The 19,535-nt window shown below is 37.4% G+C and overlaps 1 long non-coding RNA gene across 1 annotated transcript; it reads left to right on the top strand.

Annotated features, from left to right (window-relative positions):
• Positions 1–9,161: 9,161 nt before the first annotated feature.
• Positions 9,162–13,658, top strand: LOC310895757. Its single transcript, XR_014580935.1, has 2 exons — positions 9,162–10,188; positions 11,384–13,658. It is a non-coding gene; the product is annotated as an uncharacterized lncRNA (long non-coding RNA).
• The last annotated feature ends 5,877 nt before the right edge of the window (positions 13,659–19,535 follow it).

The raw sequence follows: 19,535 nt of genomic DNA, 5'->3' as shown, positions 1-19,535 counted from the left end.
ATATTACAAGTAGCATGAATCCAAAAGTATAATTGCCCTACTGTGGAAAATAGTGAGGAGAGTTTAATTAATATCTTCATACCTCATCTTTTATGTAATGACTTAATCATAACCAAAATTGTTCTTCTCTTATCACATTGCAATTTTCTCCTGGTTTTAACTGTGTGTTACACTAGAAAAGGTCAATTATGGTAAGTTTAAAAAAAATACAAGTTCGAAGATGAACAACTGACATCTAACCTAAGTGATGATGCTCTGCTTTTTAACTGTGAGTCTGATTAATTTAAAACCAATTTGGATCTATTCTTTGCTTCACCTCCTGTGCAGTAAAAATCCAAAAATTTGACCCAAGAGAGTATAATTCAAGATGGAATAGATGCTTAGTAGATATATATGTCTCACTCTCATAAATTCTCTGAAGTGCTAGAGCAAATGCAATTAAATTAAGGGAGTCTTTTTTAAAAAGTTAGTTCTTTTGCTATTCTGTGATACTTATAGGTAGAAAGCAAAACCGAGGTCTGTCTCCTGGAGAGCATCTCCCTTTGATTTAATGCCTCTCTTTAGTCAGGTTTTTTTGTTTGTTTGTTTGTTTGTTTTTTTGTGACAATTCACTGTTGTAAGTGCTAGTACTAAATAAACTCCTTCTAGTAAAACTATAACATGTTCTAATTGGGTCTTATCTGGAATGATAGCACTATCACACAGTTTTATCTATGGATGATCTATTTAAGGTTTTACTCTGACATCATTGACTGGAAATAGTATCCTTGCTGAAGTCAACAGAGTTATTTGCAAAATAAGGGAGTATTTGGATTGAGGGGACACTGTGGGATCCATTGCTTAAGTATTTGTTTCTTTCTCACCTACCTTCCTGTAAAGTATAACAATCTGTACTTTGTTAACTGTAAACATTTGGAAAATAAGTGGGAAAACAAACAATGTTTTTTGTTTGTTTTTGTTTTCAGTGTTGGCTGGTTTTATGCAATGTACATGTCATATGCATCATGGTCATATAGGCCTCCAGTTATTATTCTTCTTAACTCTCTGGACCTACTTAGCTGCCTCCTCACTGGCTGCTAGTCCTACACCTGCAAATGAAATTCCTTCCAGCTTCTCTTCAGTGTCTTCCTGCATCTTTCTCAAATGCAATGGTTCTCTTCCAGATAATATGCATCCACAATCAGCTTGAACCAGCACAATTTCTCTTTGGGTCTCTCCTCCTTCAGCTACTGAGCACTCAGTCATGACCGCTGGTCAGGGAACCTGCTCTGGTAGTCTCACCAGCTAGCTTCAGCCTGTCCTCTTTCCTGTTTATAGCATGATAAGGCATAGCACACACACCTATCAGCAGCAAACTGATAGCTTTGAACACTAGCCTGTGTCAGGTGACAGCACAGCTGAATACTGGGTTATAACACAGTACTATACTGAATAACACAACCTGAGATGTGTGAATTTTCTTAATAACAAATTTATTACCTGCAATTTACAAACAGACAGGATATCCAGCCATGTTTTCACAGGGGAAAACAAAACAAAACAAAACAAAACAAACAAACAAACAAAACACAAACAAAAAAAACTTCTTTTTACATAAATACAAAAAGACCAACATGATATTCAGCTTTTGTTCAGAGAAATGTGCAGGTTCTTCCTGTCTCCCCAGCTCCCTTAGTCATTCCCCTCAATGTGAAAATGACCAGGGAAAACATAGATAATGGCACACCTCAGTTCAGTTCAGTTCTAGGGTACTACATGGAATGTTTTTATTTATTTGTTTATTCCTTCATCCATGTCTCCTAAATATATCCCAGAAGTGAGCTGCATACATTTCATTTTAAAATTTCTCACAATGGCAAAAGAGTACATATCGCTCAGAACTGTAGGTGTCCCAGCTGTCTTTTACTGAATGACCTGCACTCTCGCCTGTGATAGATTTATGGTGTGCATGCAAGTTCAAGCTCTCTATCACAAGAAAATTATGTAGAAAATCTGACTTGGATGAAGTTACTCCAGCTCCTCTGTGCAGCGTTTCTGTCCAGATATTTTTGAAGAATTTCAAGCTTACTCTCTTTTCCCAGCATATTTTTTTTTTCAGTGTCCCATTTTCCTTTCTGTTTATCTGTGTACTAATGTACTCCAGGATCCCAGACCCAACTCATATCTGTCTCAAAGGACCACTATTTAAGTCTACAGTGTCACAGAGCAGCTCGTAGTATTTAGTGACCTCCTGCTCTATTAGATGGAAATTGATTTTCCTCTTCCAGGCAAGTGAAAAATCTATAATGTGCTTCATCAACTTCGTTTGTGCGTCAGCACTAGTAACTGAAGCTACAGAAGTTCTCTAGCAGGAAAAAAAAAAAAAAAAAAAAAACAAAAAACTGTCAGAGATTTCTTTAGTTTGTTGAATTCCCCTGATAATATTTTGGCATTGTGAGGCCATATATAATTAGTTATATCATGTGGACACAAATAATATAAATCTGCAAGTACTTGCAATCCATAGCCCCCAAACTTAACTGGAGAAATACTACCCAGATAACAGTGCATAAGTGTGCTTCTCTGGGTAGAAAGCACAGTCTGAGATTTTTCTTTTGGTTGAAGCAATTTACCTATTCTGCTAAACAGGAAAATCATTGAAATAGGAAAATCATAGAAAACTCAGTATTTATGGCAAATATTTGTGCAAATAATCTTCCAATGCAATAACATCAGGAAGTGCTGCATCTTTCCAGACTTCCAATTACTATCATTCTGGACATCAGTACTTCTTGAGCACTTTCTCACCCCAAAGGTGTTGTTCATGCTCTCAGGATGCATATTTTAATCTCTGTTTTCATCTCTGGATCCAAAATTTTGAAATTAATTCCTGTTAGATATAGGAATGACCAAAGATATCTTCAAATCTCCAGCAAATGTTGTTTCCTTGACCTTACTTTTCCCCACAGCAGCTCAAAACCAATTAGCAGCTGAGGAATATGTGCTCCAAAATCCAATATAACATACTTTGATGTGAGGAGAGGAAATGGAGAGGAAACTTGGTCAACATAGCTCATCTTGATGGGTGCTTAGCTGTATGAGGTGTTCAGATACCACAGTCTTGGGTGTAGTATAAAAACCTGCATGGAATATAATCAAGCTAAAAAGTAGTGGAGTATATGGGCACATTAACACCGAGGGGAAACTTTATCCAACAATATAAAGAACACATTTTCTGGAAACATTGTCCTTTTTGTTTCTATAGTAAGCTGGGTGGAAATTTCCAGGTAGATACACTCATTGAAAAAGAAATTAAAACAGACATTCACGTAATAACTGCTGAGGACAATCACAAGATAGCCAGACTGCAGACATAAAACAGTTAGGAGTATTGTTTAAGCATAAGCAGTTCCTTATTTTATCATAATTGCCAGAGAAAACACCACACACCAGGGGACAGAAAAGAATAGGGAACTGGTAAACGGAATTCCCAGCTCATACACACACCTCTTGTGCAATCTAGATATATGGTATAGCCTCAAGGCTGTTAGTGGTAGTATATTTGCATGTAAAATGAGAATATGAGTATCCCACTTCTTTATCTCACAGAATAGTTATAAAACATTGCATAAGCTGTAACTTTCAGGAAGGATGATAAGAACAAAATGTTATTAAGGTAGTTATCACTGGCTTTACTGTATTTTCATTTTATCTATTAATGGCAATGTTCTTTTGAAATAGAGACAGATTGTGACATTGTGCAAGTCAGGCTTTCTCTAGAAGCAGGGCACAATAAAGGAGGACTGTAGCCATTGCTTCCTTTAAGTGTTATATCTTTGACACTCAAGTTTTCTGAGGAGGCAGAACCCATGCGGGTACTCTGCAGAGTCAATAGTGCCTACAAGGGAGATCCAGCTCTGCAGTTTTGGAGTTGCACAGAGGTAACTACACAGGCATGAGTGGGGTGTTCAAGACCAGACATAAACAGGGGAGGCAGCTGTGACAGACATGAAATACACAGGCTCTCCTGCTTTTTAGTGCCCGCTGTATCACCTTCAAAGTAACTTTTTAAACATATTTGTGTTTATTAATCTATTCATGTGTATAGAGATGAGTGTGCATATGAGATAAAGTACGCACAGACTAAGTCCTGTGGAGAGGCATATCTACTGTTTTTAAAAAAAAAAAAAAAAGTAAAAGTGTGCCCATTACTATCTGAATTAGCTAAAAGATTAGTAATGAAAAATGAAAGATTATTAGGATTTTGAAATAGGTTAACATTTCAAGTTCATGCCTGAAGAAATTACTTGAGTTAGACACCAGTATATCACTAACTTTATAGTCTACCTGTGAAAGACAGAAATAAAATCCATACTGGATGGTACTACAGTGATTCACCTTGCCCAATGTTCTGCCTTCATGGTAGCAAAAAGAGCTGCTAGTCAGCAGGGAGATACATATGAATCTGGTAAGCTTTTTAAAACTGTTTCTCCCTATTCCTCCCAACAATAACAGTCATTGTATTAGACACGTCAGAGAGAACATGCATGCATGTTCCCTTTAATGTGTTTATAGACTTGTTCATGAATTTATTGATTTGCCCCTTTCACAACCACTTGCACTTCTGCCTCCACAGTCTTCTGTGGAAACAATTCCTAAACTTCATCAACTGCTCTTTAAAGACATATTTTATTTATCTGTTTTCAGGTGCAAGTTGGCATGAATAACATCTGCAGTCACCCAGTCCACCACTTTCATCATCTTGCAAACCTCAATCCACTTGCTTACACACCTACTCCTCTAGTAGAAGACCCCTGACTGTTCAACCTCTCCACATATGTTGGCTGCTTCATCCCCTTGTGTTTGTTGCCCTTCTCTGCTTCCACCTCTGCCAAGTCTTTCTTGGGATATGGAGTCCAGAAGTGCCTAAATTATTCAAGACTTGGGTGCCAAAGCTATTTGCAAGTGGCAAAACATGACCCTCTGTCCCCTTCTGACAATGCTCAGCATTTTGTTGTCTTCTTTAGGTTGCTGCTGCACATGGACAGGCTTGTCTCAGAGAATAATCCATGATGACTCCTCAATCTCTTTCCTGAGTTGTAAGTCCCAGTTCTAAATTCAGCAGCAAGTAAGCATGTTTTAGATTATTTAGCTCTAGTCTAACATGGACACATTTGTTTTTACAGCTGAGACCAGAACTTCTACTGTGTCTTCTGCTCCTCCCACCTAGCTTAGACCTATGCAGAGAGTTTTCCCTCTCTGCTAGTTTTCTCTGCCTTGCAGTTCATCAATTCCTAGTACTTGCACAGAGGGGGAGAGGATTAAGCCTTATTGTTATCGTTGCATACAGCTGCATTTGGGAGCTAAAACTGACCTTTCTTTTCATTGGCCTTTTCCCCTCTCTATTTACTCCTCTTCCCTTCAAGCACAAATCTGGAGTAAGTAGAAGAGAAAATATTGTCTCCTCCAGAGTAAAAGCTGGGGGATAAGTGCTCTCATCTCCCCTCCTGTCATCAAGGCAGAAGTCGTCTGTTATGGTTTGTGTTTTACATTTGCTTGACGTGCACTGAACATTGAACTTCCCTGAAGTGCACTCTCTCTTTCATTCACTCTTGGGAGAGTGATGCTTTCCTAATGGAGGGTGAGACATTAAGGGTCCTCCCTACCCATTTAAAGCTACCTGTATTTTTGTTTTTAATAAGGTCAAACACATTACTTCTGTATTGCAGGAAGGTGATGTGAGGATTCTTTAGAGTTAGCTCCAGGGCCAGTAAAAACAAAAGTTGTGTATTACAGCTCTCTTAAGGTTAAGGTGCGTATTCCAGAAATCTAGTTTTGAAATGTCACAATGTTTTGTTACTTGCAACAGTACAATACAAATCCACATTGCCTTTTAAGGGAGTAAGACAAGTATTATTAAAAAAAATAATAAATCCTGCCCCTTGGGTCACAAGAACCTCATACACTCCACACAATTCATGACACCTAAGTAATGGAATTTTCAGAAAACAAACCTCATTGGGAGGAATTTTAAGTTGCAGACAGTGTTTGACTGTACTTTGTACTTCTCCATGTGTGTGTGTGTGTGTGTGTGTGTGTGTTAAAGGTTTGTTCTGTAACAATATTATTTCTTGGAATAGCCCCCCATGCAAATTAGATCAATTGAAGCAATGGGGGAAAGTCTCATATTAAATAGACTTATTTCTACTAATTTATAATGTGTCAATCCAGCCTATCTCCACAGGAGACAAATGGCCATTGCATTTCCTTGTCTAACCTCCACGTCTTTCATTTCAATTTTCTGATTCCTATTCCTTCATTCCCTGCCTCTTCTGAGAATAGTATTAATTTTAATATAGCCTATTATGACTTTGAAGTAAATCATGGTCTCTAATTGAAGAAATCACGGTTTTGTAGCCATATGATGTTTAACAGTTGGAATGGGTACTCATTGCATGAGCTGAAACAAACTTGCAACAGCAACTACACACACTGTAGGTAAATTCACACTTTGTCCCACAAAACCAGTAGCAACTGTAGAAATTAACCATAGTGTTACAACGATTATCCATATATAAATACTTTGTAAAAATGATTATTAAGTTGATCAGGTTATTTAGATAAAATACAGGTGATTCAATGTCACCTGCCATCTGAACTTATGCCTTTTGTTTTCCATTTTGCAAGCTGGGAATGACTGCATCACAACCCCAAAATGCCTGGACTTTTGTAGAGCTGCACAGTCAGGCAATATACTTGCACAATTGTTTTGTAGTGGAAATTGTATCATTTTGTGATATGATCTGCAATGAAATGAACAAAAATCAACTTGGCTTATCATCTGGGATGTGTCATCATGCCCCAGTTAGAAAATATGTGACCAACTTTCTAAATCACTAAGAGTCTTAGCACATGTCTCAAAGTGCTGTTGTCTCTCTCACAGTCAACAGCTACACAGCTCTGTTTTCACACACAGGGTGTTCTGCATCTCTTAGGAGGAAGGGAGAAGTTTCCTAGAATCACAAGAAGTTTATATTGAGTTGCACACCATCTACATAAACAGCTCATTTCTAGAGGTCAGGGCACATCCATGCATTGATATATAGATGTTGTGTTCCAAAAGAAATACCAAACACATTTATGATGTCTGGTAATGACACGTGTAATGATGCATTTCAAGGGAAAGATAGATAGACAGACAGTTAGAGAGACAGACAGAATGAACTAACAAGACCCAGCAAACATATGGAATACTGGAGCACTTGCCATGACTTATTCTGCAAAGTAGAATAGATTAAATAACAAGGGGCATGACCTGGAACAACAGACTGAATTCCTGTACCTGGTAAAATCAGTCTAAGACTACAACAGGGAACATGGCTTCACAGCTCCAAGACTTTTTGAACTAGATTTGAATGTACCTCAATTCTGAAATTCATGAGCTGAACCTATTTCTTTAAATTATTTGATGTGATCAGAAAAAAATCAAACACACTCTTCTTCCTTCCTGCCTTCATAAAGAAATCACAGAATTTTATTTTATTTTAAATAAAAATGTTTTTGTAGATGTACTTGGGAGAGTTGGAAACCTCATCCATCAACCCAAAAGTCATTTCCAAACTGTTTTATTTGGAGAGAAAAAGGATATTTTCACAGTATTCAGCTTCTAATTACTATTTAAGCACCCAAGCTTGATTTTAATACAACATTAGCTTAATGAACAGGATGTTCAAAAACTTACTCTGAAAAAAACTAACACCCACTGTTTCTTTTTATTAATGTTCTAGATGTGCTAACATTCCCATTTAATGTAAACATGATATTTAATGAAATCAATAACTTATTGTTTTTTACTATGAACACTGTTAAGTACTGTTGTGGCTTATCCCAGCAGGCCACTAAGCACCACACGCCACACAGCCGTTCGCTCACTTCCCCCCACCATCCAGTGAAATGAGGAAGAGAACTGGAAAAAAAGGCAAACCTCGTGGGTTGAGATAAAGGCAGTTTAATAGGACAGAAAAAGAAGGGAAAGTAATGATGATAATGATAATAATGAAAAAAGAATGTACAAAGCAAGTGATGCCCAATGCAATTGCACACCACCTGCTGACTGATGCCCAGCCAGACCCTGAGCAGCGATCCCCCAGTCCCTGGCCAACATGCCATAGTTTTCATTGTTCAGTATGGCATGGGACATCCCTTTGGCCAGTTTAGGTCTACTGTCCTGGATGTGACAGGACAGCATATTTATTGATAAAATGTCGCGACAGTGTTACTTGAATTATAAGCAAGATGAAGAGAAGATTAACAAGAAATAAGAACCTAGAATTAATAAATATGCTTGTACCTCCTTTTCAAAACAATTTCATAGTTATAAGATGCAGGTAAACATCTCAGGAGAAAATCCAACATCTTTAAATGAAAACAAATAATGAAGTATGTCAGAGTCTAATGTTTGGTATGAAGTTCTGAAAATACTGGTATTGGAACACATATTTTTTTTCTGTTTCATTCAGTTCATATTTCAGGTTGCTGTATGAGTCTGGGGATTTGCTTATATGGATGTTTAGGTAACAGAAGGATGAAGTGAAAAGTTTAAAATGTTATGTCCACCTTTATTACTAGGAAATGTGAAGTGGAATCCCATTTTCCCACTGAAAAAAAGAATAAATAAATAAAAATTGGACTCATGTAGAAAAATCTTTTTTTTTTATTTTATTTTTTTTCTGAGTACTGTGAATATTCTTACTCCTGTGGGATGAGAGAGTGAGAAAAAGTTTACTAACAAGAATTTAAATAATGTCTTTCAGTGAAAAGCCACCCACACTTCACATTTTTATAGAAACAAAAATTATAATTTGAATGTGGCACACTATTATTTCTTCAGTATCTTTTTTTCCTAGCATTTTCAGTGGAAGAGAGCAGGAGAATCATTTTGCTAATGGAAGAAGATGAGGGCAGTTTAAAAAATGAGAGAAAGTAAGATTTTTTTTTCATTACTTTTTAATGAAAACAGCTTGGCAGCAGGTTTTTATAGCTGTATTAACTAGAATATCTGTATAAAAATATTTTCTCAAGTGATTCTCATCATTTTTAAATCTGTATTGTGCTACTCATGGTGTGTTAACTGTAATGTTCACTGGTATTACAAGAAGGAATCTTAAAATTATTGAAAAAAACTACAGCTAAAATAGATTTATGCACTCAGCTGAAGGCAGTGCTTTTTAGATGCAAAAATGAAATTGGGAAGGGCTAAGTAGTTTCTGAAGGAGAGACACATTTTTTTATGAAGGCTGTGTATGTATTTTGCAATGTTGGTACACAGTCTTTGCCAATCAGATCTCAGAAAGAGTCGTACATGATTTTCTCAGGCACACAGTAATTCCAGCGCATATCAGAAAGAAAAAAAAAAAAACAAACCTTTAAAAAGTCTGTATTGAAAGACTTCTGCTCTGCATAGCAGAGCATACGTTTTTCAGAGCTGCACAAGATTTCGCCACACCATTTCCATTCCAGCCAAAGGGGCGTGCATGTCTAACTCCCAGAAAGCTTACAGAAAAAATATTCTAGGGACAGATTGTACACTACATCTTAACAGCACCAATAAAACCATAGTCATTAAAATCTAAACTCATAGTTTCACATCAGTTTTTCATTTACCACAATACGTGGTATGTCTCTCACTATTTTTGTTGGAAATAATTATCCTTTGGTCATGGTAAAAAGCTTGAGCATGATGTATTTCCTGTCTTCTACAACATGAGCTTGTTAATGCTTGTCACTGCTCTATGTAAGACTTGTGAGACTTTTTTTTTTAACTGCTTGGATTCAAAGGCCACAGCTTAACATTGTCATTTTACTTGCTTCTAATGGATTATCTTTACCAGTCCTCCTCCTGCAGGCACTGACAAGCTGTTATTAGCACAGGTGGGTTATGGTCTGTTTGAAAGACTCTAAGGTTCTTTGCAGCTGAGGAAAAGAACAACTTCTCCTTGTATCAGCTATGAATAGGCATTGCGTTAACAGCAAACATCTGCTTGCAAAGTATAGTCTGTTCTCTATAGTCCCCTTTGGCACCTTAATTTATGTAACAAGGCCCTGACAAATAAAAACACTGGTGAGAGGTTTGGGATATTGTAGAGGTAACTGATGTGTTGCTGTTTTCTTGGCTATCCTAGTAAAGATGGGGGTGCTTGGTGAAAGCAGGTAGGTTGCCTGTGGTAACTGGAATGCTTAATTTTTCACTGTTTTTTTTTTTTGGGGGGGGGGGGCGGGGTGGAATGCTTTATGTAATGCATTATTCATGGTACTGTCTTTCAGAAGACACATTCTTTCAATTATTTGTGCATTTTTTGGAGAAACAAGTAACACATGGTAGAGTGGGTGCCAGTGTACCATGATCCTTAATGAACAGGATAGCTCACCTTTAGTGGTGTTCATGAGGTGTGGTATTTTTTATTTGTTTTTGTTCTGTTTAAACTCTACTTTCTCTGTATTGACTTTCTCCTTGATTCCATCTTTGTCTCTTTTACGTGTGGATAAGACTTGGTTTCCTGTTTGTTTTTTCTTTTCACCTTAACCTTGTGGCTGTATAGACACCCTATTTCACCCTTTTCCTTGAACACTTTTGACCTCACCCTTCTCCCCCATGCTCTTACTTCTCAGAACTCTTCCTGCCTTTTCTCTTTTTACCATTCTACTCTTTTCCCATATCTTCTGTCCAATCTGAGCTTACTTGTTTATTTACTTATCTATCCCCTTCATATTAACACTATCTCTTTAAATGCAACGAAAACTAATTTTAACGATTTAAAGGACAGGCAAAGTAGGGTCCATAGCACACTTTTTAGATTTAGTGTAATCTCCTTGTAAAATATGTGGGGAAAATTATGGATTAGATTTAGGGGATTTTTAAATTTTTTTTTTTGATATCATACTGTGTGTTTGGTTTGGAAAGTGGACACTGGGGGTTACAACAGCTATTCCAGGCCCAGAACAGAAACATGTCTAAGCATGTTTACAAGCTCTTCAGGAAGATGGAACCCTTTCTTGAGAAGGCTTTGAAATGGAAGGCCCCAGAGAGCTTCTTCAGCTGCTGGTTCTACAAAGACTGAGCCTCATTCCATCTCCCAGTAGGTTTCCTGAGGAAAAGGCTATGTACTACCTTATACTCCAGAGGAAACATGGAGTCTATTTATTGCACATGAAGCATTTTAGTCAGGTATCACTCCTTCAGCTGATACTAGCTATTTCATTTATCTTGGTGTTTATGATGTAGCTGTAGTTCAGTTATGTATGCAAAATGGATTATATTGCTAATATTTATAATATATATAGTATAGTGCTTAGGTAAAGCTTTCTATAGTAAGTAATTTACTGTGGAATGGTTTCTCTTTCAAAGTTTGCCAGCAGCACCAGAACCATTCTGCTCCCTTGCCCTGCCTAGGGCACTTTGCTCTCCAGCAGCTACAGGACCAGAGGTATAGAGAATGCATAGCTGCTACATGAAGATCGCTGGAGGACTGACAGGTCTCTTGTTCTCACTGCTGAAGAAATGAGAGGAGAAGGCACAAGTCTGTGTCTTTACAGAAGCAATGCCACAGACTGCTAAAGCACTCATTTACAGCATTGTGGGGTTCTCTGGAATATGTTTTCCATGAACCAGAAAGGTATGGAGAGATAATAAAGGAAAAAAGACAACATGTGTCTCCTTGATCTTGCTTCTGCCACTGTCAGAAAATCCCCCTGCCAACTTCAAACATGACAGAAAAAGGGAGTGCAGAAATGCAAGTGAGAGGAGGCAGTTTACTTATTGAAATAGAGTAGGGAAAGCAGGAAAATGTTAAAAAGCATAAAATGAACTAGAGAATTCTTAGTTTAAGATTTCTTAATGGAAAAGACGTATAATTTTTGTCACTATTTGTGTAAGGTTTTCTGGGTTCTCTGAGGGAAATACTGTTATTCAGTTAAACAAGTAAAACTGGGTTTTCATGCATATGGTCTTTGAATTATTATTATAGCAGACCTGATGTGTGTAAGGATTAGAGAACGAAACTAAAAAAGAGCCCAATCTTGAAAACACTAATTTATTTAGTTACTAACAAGGATTCTTCTTAAAATACTGAATTTACAAAGCAACTGGTGATTTCTGTGTAACCAACTTCATAACCTTTCTGAAACCATTGAGTACCTATAGTGAAAATCAGGCCCACTGGGGGCCTGAACATTGTTTTACACAAAATGATTATTTATCCCTGTAATTTTAAGACTGTTTTCATCCCACAATCACAGCATGCTGAGTGTATTAACTTGCTTCTGAATCTGCGCTTGATGGGAGGGGTCATATCTTGTTTGACCTTCCTTTGAATGGTTGAACCACCAGTCCTGATAGAGTAGTAACTAAAAAAACACAAAAATGAATTTAGATGCTGTTTTCAGAGATCTGAATCTCCAGTCTTATCATTTCCTCCCTGAAGAAGGCAACATTTGGTGGCTTAGGATGTTAAAACTTGGTCTGTTTTCAATGAGCCCATTCTCAGATCATGAGAGGCTTACAGATTTCTGGGAATCACTTCTTCAGTATTTTGTGTGTCATTCCTGCTCCATTGTTCTTTCAGTGTAAAGTTATAGCTAGAGGGGAAGGAGGAGGTTGCACTCTACTTGTAAAAAAATGATAACACTTTAAAGGACACAAAACTTTTTTTTTTAAAAACAAATGACCCTGATTTCTCCACTGTTTCATGATTGTATCTGTTGCCTAAAGTGTTCTAATTTACTCTGTACAAGAAATGCTTTCCATGCAGCTCAGAACATGTGGTCTCTACTCCAAGTGATTGTACTCTGCATAGGCAATGAGCTCAATGTATCCTGTAAATTTGATTAACGGTACCCACAGTGGTTCTCCCAGGAGCCAGGGAGAAAAGCAACCAATAAGAGTGGTGAACAGGAGTAGAATGATAGGTAGCATATGGTAGGAAGACAATTAAATGATCACAGCTAATAGTGTTGTTTTAGATCATCAATCAGTGTTTCAGGTAGTTCCATGTGAGTCTGTTGGACACCATCAGCAAGCTGTTAGCTACTCTAAGATGGAGATCCTATTTCTTACTCTGAGTTGAAGCTCCTGAAAGCTGATTGCCACTGGTCTACTTCCATGAAGAAAGCTAGGTTCATAGTAGTCAAGTCTTAACTCTTAACAAAACCTTTTTTTTTTTTTTTTCTCTCCAAACTCCACAATTAAATAAGTTGTGGCATATATCACTCTACTATGTGGCAGATAATAAAACTGACTATCGTAGTGAAAATATGTATATGGGGATTGACTAAACACAGAAATGTTAGTGAGAGTTGGGTTTAGTACTACAAAATTACATGACTTATGGAAAATTGATAATCTCAACTCAGAAGCCAAACAAACAGCTTTTGGGTTTGGTATGTTTCACCTCTGCCCAGAACCGCAGCATGTCCAGTATAACTCTGCTACACCTGAAAATCTAACTTCTAATAAGTCTAAACTTACTTCAGTCCATACGGGATATTCACTCTGGCTCTGTGTTTTTTTCCTTTTTGTACACTTTCATGTCATTATGCTAACAACATTACACAACAAAACAGTTGTAGGTTCTCAATACATCCTGTATTACTTACAAAATACTTTGAATTTCCAAAGTCTTGAATGTACGTGGAATTTCACAGGATAAAGGGTCCAGTGAAATGGAGCAAATAGAGGTAAATCTATTTTTATACAAGTTGAGCTACCTAAAAAGCACAGCTGCCTGAAACTTTCATAGTGTGGCTCAGTAAATACTGAGCTACGGTTTTCTCTACAACCAATACCACATGATCCAAGTGTTAGATGCTGATCTTTGTTCCTTGAGCTGTCCAACCCAGTAATTCCACAGCAGATCTTGGAATGTTACTTCTAGCTAGAGGAAAGAAAGCAACAATAGCAAGTACAGATACCAAAAGGATTGGCAGAACCACATTTCTTAGAATGACACATCTTGCCTGAAGTCTAAAGACTCAGACTTCACAGGATTCACGAGCTACTTTCTTAAGTCTTTGAGCTTTAGGTTCCTCAAGAGGATGAGCAACTCCAAGCAATATCCAACTTCCAAAGCAATAGTACAGTACTCTCCTGGTGGTAGAATTTTATTTTCCTTGCTGTAGGATCTGAAGAAAGGCACTTCCTGCATGCTAGAGTGTTTTTTTTGTTTGTTTGTTTTCAAATGCTATGAGGGACGGTCCTTTTCCCCAAATAACTTAAATCTACCCTTAATATAGTTCCCTCTTATACTTTTATTTGCCTAAGGTAGACTAAAAGAATCAACCTAAATACTGTAGTCGATCAATATTTCTGTAGGAAATGACTGAGCTTGACTGAATCTTAATGTATTGACTTACATGTCTGATTATTGCGATTTAGCTGTAAACACCCCTTTAATGATGGTGAGGCAGAACATGCAAGTTTAGTTTTCTTTAAGAGACAAGCTTGAAATCATTTTTCAAGTGTTCATAAAATAAATATTTTTGAAAATGGCTGTAACTAATAATATAAAATATATTCACAAATATTTGTGTTCAAGAAAAAAATCTATGAGATGAAAGTTTTATTTATATATATATAAATATATCAAAGCCCTAAAGAAACCAAACTCATCTTTCAATTTCATCTGTCGTTGCTTAGTTATACTGTCATTATTCAGTCTGGGGCATTTTTGACCTAAAAAGGAGAAGATTGAAAGACAGATACACTTTTGAAAGGTTGCTGCACAGAGGAAAAATCAGCATCTTTTTTGTATATTTTGGATAAAATGAGAATTAATGGGCTTTGGCCACATGGGGGATGAATGTTAGACAATGGGTGGGGTGAGTTCCTTTAATGAGTGGATGGTGAAGCACTGGGATTGATTCCCTGGGAGGTTAGACACCTTCAGTGGCAGAGCTTCTGCTGTTGAAGGTCTCTAACAACAGGTTGTGCAAAAGTCTCTCAGAAATGCTGCTGCCCTAGAATGGACTTGCTGACCAGTTGAGATACCTTGAACCTGATTTTTCTTTCCTCCCTATCCTTTTTTTTACACTTGTCTTTGTACATGGTAGACACTATTGCAAGCTACAACCTGACCTCTGCCTTACAGAAGAAGCCAATCTTCTAAGTTTTGTGTAAAAAATCTGGGACGTTACGGATCACAATTGTCCCTTAAGTGTTTTATTTCATGACTACAATGAAGCAACTTCAAAAGTTATTACTTATGTGTTAAGAACATACTGATTCTCCATTCTCATAGTTATCAACTCCCGATCAGCAGGTCCCTGATACTTACCTAATAACTTCTTTTTTTTTTCCTTTACTGTTTCAGTAGCACGTTTAGATATATTTCCCATTCCCTGAAACCTGCCAAACAAGTTAATGACCACTGAAGAACAAAGTTAACCAGAATTTATCCTGATCTGGTCTAGTGAATTGAACAGATCCCATTTTTCAGAACCAAGGCACGAGACAGGTAAGTGAAAATGCTATTTCCACACTAATGTGTGTCCTGTATTCCTGCACAATTGCATGAGATTCCTGCTGAGGAGAGGTTGGGGGGATATTATCTTTTATTTCACAGACCCCTTGAAATTCAGTCATATGGAACATCTTTTTTATTTCTGGAAATAAGTTAAAATCCTCACCTAAACCCTTCTAAAAGTAAAGATTATAGAACTACAGCCCACAGCCATTCTGGCAGGCATTGAAAGCTAATGGAATTGGCAATGCTTTTATCCAAAGAATATAAAAAATTGTTTTTAAAAGGTCATAAGTGTTTGTCAAGGGCACCCTGTGTTTGAAAAACATTTCCTTTGTCTAGTGTGAACAAATCTGGTGGCTTGGAAGGCTTGAAAACACATGGGTCAAAACAAACCCTTCGCTAGGGGCTCAGCTATTATTGTGAGGGACATAGTATTAAGTTGCAGGTGCAATAAAACACTGACGCAAAGCAAGTAGAATTTGGTCACTAAGAAAGTAGCTGGTCTTGCACTGGATGTATTTTTCTGAAAAGTAAGAGAATTTTTATCACTTTGTTTCATCATGGAACGGGGGTTAACATTTCATGAAGGAGATAGTGAAAATCACCCAGAGAGTCATTAAACAAAGAAACTTCTAGAAGCTGCATTACAAAAAATTTTCTTCTCTGCTTGCCTCTTAAACATCTGAGTCACATTTTAAACACATCTTTTTGGAGAAATGACAGATTCAATATGTGCTTGATCTAAACAACTGAGGTGTATGTAATGCAGAAAAGTGTGGGGAGGATTTCTTTGAAATAAAACTGCTCTGTAGAACAAAACTATTTGAACATAAATTTCAAAGGAAATTTTTCAGATAATGGTGTCAGACTTTGCAGGCACAGCCTACTAGTAATCCTTATTGTTAACTGACATGATATGATGTAGGTATATGGAACAGAAAATAGATACATTTACAGTTCAGACACTGATTCAGTAAAAGTAGGCTAAGATTCTCCTTTACATCATTCTCTTCTTGAAGTTGCACAGATATTGGTAGATTGTTTTAAATACTGTTGGAATCTGAGAAATGCAAAAGTTGGTTCCCAAATAATATCTAACATTTCTAAATGAAAAGCATAACTTTTTAAGACAACCAAATTTACTAAATTTTGCAAGTTCCTGTATCCGCAAAAATTTTAATGTTCTAGCCTCTAACTTCTAGTATCTCTGAAATAATAAATGCTGATATTAAACTCTAATCTTCAGCCTAATAAACCACATTATTTCAAACTTCATCTCCAGTTTTCAGGCTAAGTGTCTACTATAGGCAAACAACTAGTCAGTTTTTGATTTAATGAGAAAGACACTTAGCATGCCTGATGTTACAGTTCCTAAAGCAAGTATTTGGATTTAGAAGCCTGAAATTCTGGGAAACTGAACAGAAGTGTTCAGTGTTCCAGGTATGTTAAAGTATGCACCAAGCTTGCTGTAATTGATATGACAGTGCTATTTCTACAGCAATCTTAATTTGCAAAATAAAAAGAATTTCACATGCTACAAAGGTTGAGGCCTGAACTGTCTTCCCTAGAAGAAAAGTTAGGAAGCTATAGGAAAACTCACAGTGGAGAAACTGTTATCTAACATAAGTTTTCAAACTGAAGTAGAGCGGTCACACAAATAATGTTCCTATTCACTTCTGAAATGTTTAACTGCAACTCTAGTCTATTAAGGAGCTTTTTTCCTCCCCTAAATTTAAATGGTAGGTGTAGCTAATCCATTTGGGATCAAATAATGCTTTGATTTCATATATTATCCAGTTACCTCAAAGAACAAATTTCAAAGTTGAAAAGAGGGGAACAGTCACATTTCTTGTGAAGCCTTTTCTTTAGAAAGCTTGTAATGAGTAAGGCTTAAGCAAATCCACCGTAGAGTTATGGCCAGCACAGAAGCCTGTCATAACTACAAAAATCAATACAGTTGTATGAAGAGATAAGGGTTTGGTGACTTTCATACTTTAGGGGAGTGTGTTTGACTTGGATAACAACTTGTGTTCCTACTTTACAAAATTACATAGCTTACACTGGTGTCTATATATCACTGCGGGCAGGATACTTCCAGCTTGATCAGTATAATGTGGATTCATACATATTTGCAGTCCTCTTCTAAACAGATACTGTACATTTTGCCCGTGCCTACACAGATGAAGCCTAAAAATAGTATCTATTTTCAGGATGTTGAGAAGGCTTTTTTTACCTCTCAAATCTGCCTAAGGTTTGCGGATGAAAATACACTGTTTTCTGTTATAATGCCTAGAGTTATGAATCACATGAAACCGCACAGTGTTGAACGTTGGAGTAAAGTTTACTTGACGGTCAGCTGCAAGGGAAAACACTGCTTCCAAACACTATACTGGCAAACACAAGGATGTTTGCATTGTGTTTACTTTTACAGTTATTGGGGGGGGGGGGGGGGGGTAGTTTTTTTGTTTTGTTTTCCTCTAACAATCAATGATACCCACTCTTTAGGGTCTTATTCACCAGAACTAACATTTCATTGAAACCACCCACTTGCACTGTGGGTACTCTTAGTTCTCTGTGTATTCATGTGGTACAGAATAAAACAGTTCATCAATTCAGTCTTGTTATTGCTCATTATGCCACTTCCCTTTGAAACTGTACCTGTAGAATGCTGCATTTCAAATTAATGTTCAGAATTTTCCACAGAGATCCCCCAAAGCGTTTCTCTAATCTGCATGTGTCTGGAGATGAATTATTTTTCTTGCTGTACAGATAATTGTCCATGACAAGCACTGAAAGTACTTTAATTATATTTAAGCCTAATTCCTATAATTCTTCCCTCTATACTGCAATATACACCCTGTTGCTTTTGGTGCCATTTACAAACCATATAGACCTCTATACCATATAGATATAGAGGAAGTACCAGTCAGTGCTGTGGTCTATGCATTGCTTTGTATAATCAAGTTCCTGCAAATACATCTCAACTCATGCAGTAAACTGAGAAGAAGGGTGTTCCTGGACACTAGGATGACTGCATCTTCATCTAAGCAGATGTTCTTCCATGGGTATCCTGGAGTGGCATCACTTATAAACTGCTGTTTTGGTGCTCTACCAAACAGCATCTATTGGAGGGGGCTAAAAGCATTGCAGGTCTGACAGCAGAGACAGTCATAAAGCCACTTGCCTAGTCCTCTCCTCCAACATTTGCCAGTGGACCTACCCTGAATAAGGAGACATGCACTGCCAACTCTGTCCAGGAGATTGTTACCAGCAGTGGTTAGTAGTTACTACTGCTGAAACACAGAACAGTTTAGGTTAGCAAGCACTCCTAGAAATCTAGTGTATGTACAGCTTTGGCTAGAGCACCCAGGGCCATGTCCAGTTAAGTGTCTGTCTATCTCTAAGGGTGGAAATGTCACAACATCCCTTGCTAACCTGTTCCAACATTTGACTACCCCTGTTATACAGAAACATTTTCTTATGTTCAGATGGAAAATAGTTGTTGTTTTTTTTTTCTTTGTTTTAAATCCACGCCTTTTGTTCTGTCACTGGACATGACTGAGATGACTCTGACTCCCCCTTCTTCTCTCCCAACCATCAGATATTTGTATACATCAATAAGATCCCTACTGAATCTGCTCTTCTTCAGGCCAAACAATCCCAACTCTCTCAGCCTTTCCTAACGTGAAAGATGCTCCAGTCCCTAAGTCTACTTTGTGGTTCTTTACTGGACTTGCTCCACATCTTTCTTGTACTGGGGAGCTCAGAACTGGACTCAGCGTTCCAGGTCTCCAGCTGAGAGTTCAACGTAGATATCAGCTCCCTTGACCTACTAGTAATGTGTTTACTAATGCAACCCAGGATGCTGTTGGCCTTCTTTGCTATAAGGATCAGACCCAGTTTGAGACTAACAGACTGAATGTAATGAATGTGCTGGAGATCAGAGGTTCCACAAAAATGCTAATTTTCACAGTTACAAAGCTAGATTAAATTACCAGAACATGTATCGTTAAAAGCCCACTTGCATCTATGTTTTCCTGC

The sequence above is a fragment of the Anser anser genome (assembly GCF_964211835.1).
Source record: "Anser anser genome assembly, chromosome: 2".
Classification (NCBI taxonomy): domain Eukaryota; kingdom Metazoa; phylum Chordata; class Aves; order Anseriformes; family Anatidae; genus Anser; species Anser anser.
Note: the sequence above shows the minus strand (reverse complement) of the source record. Positions and strands in the feature narration are given on the sequence as shown.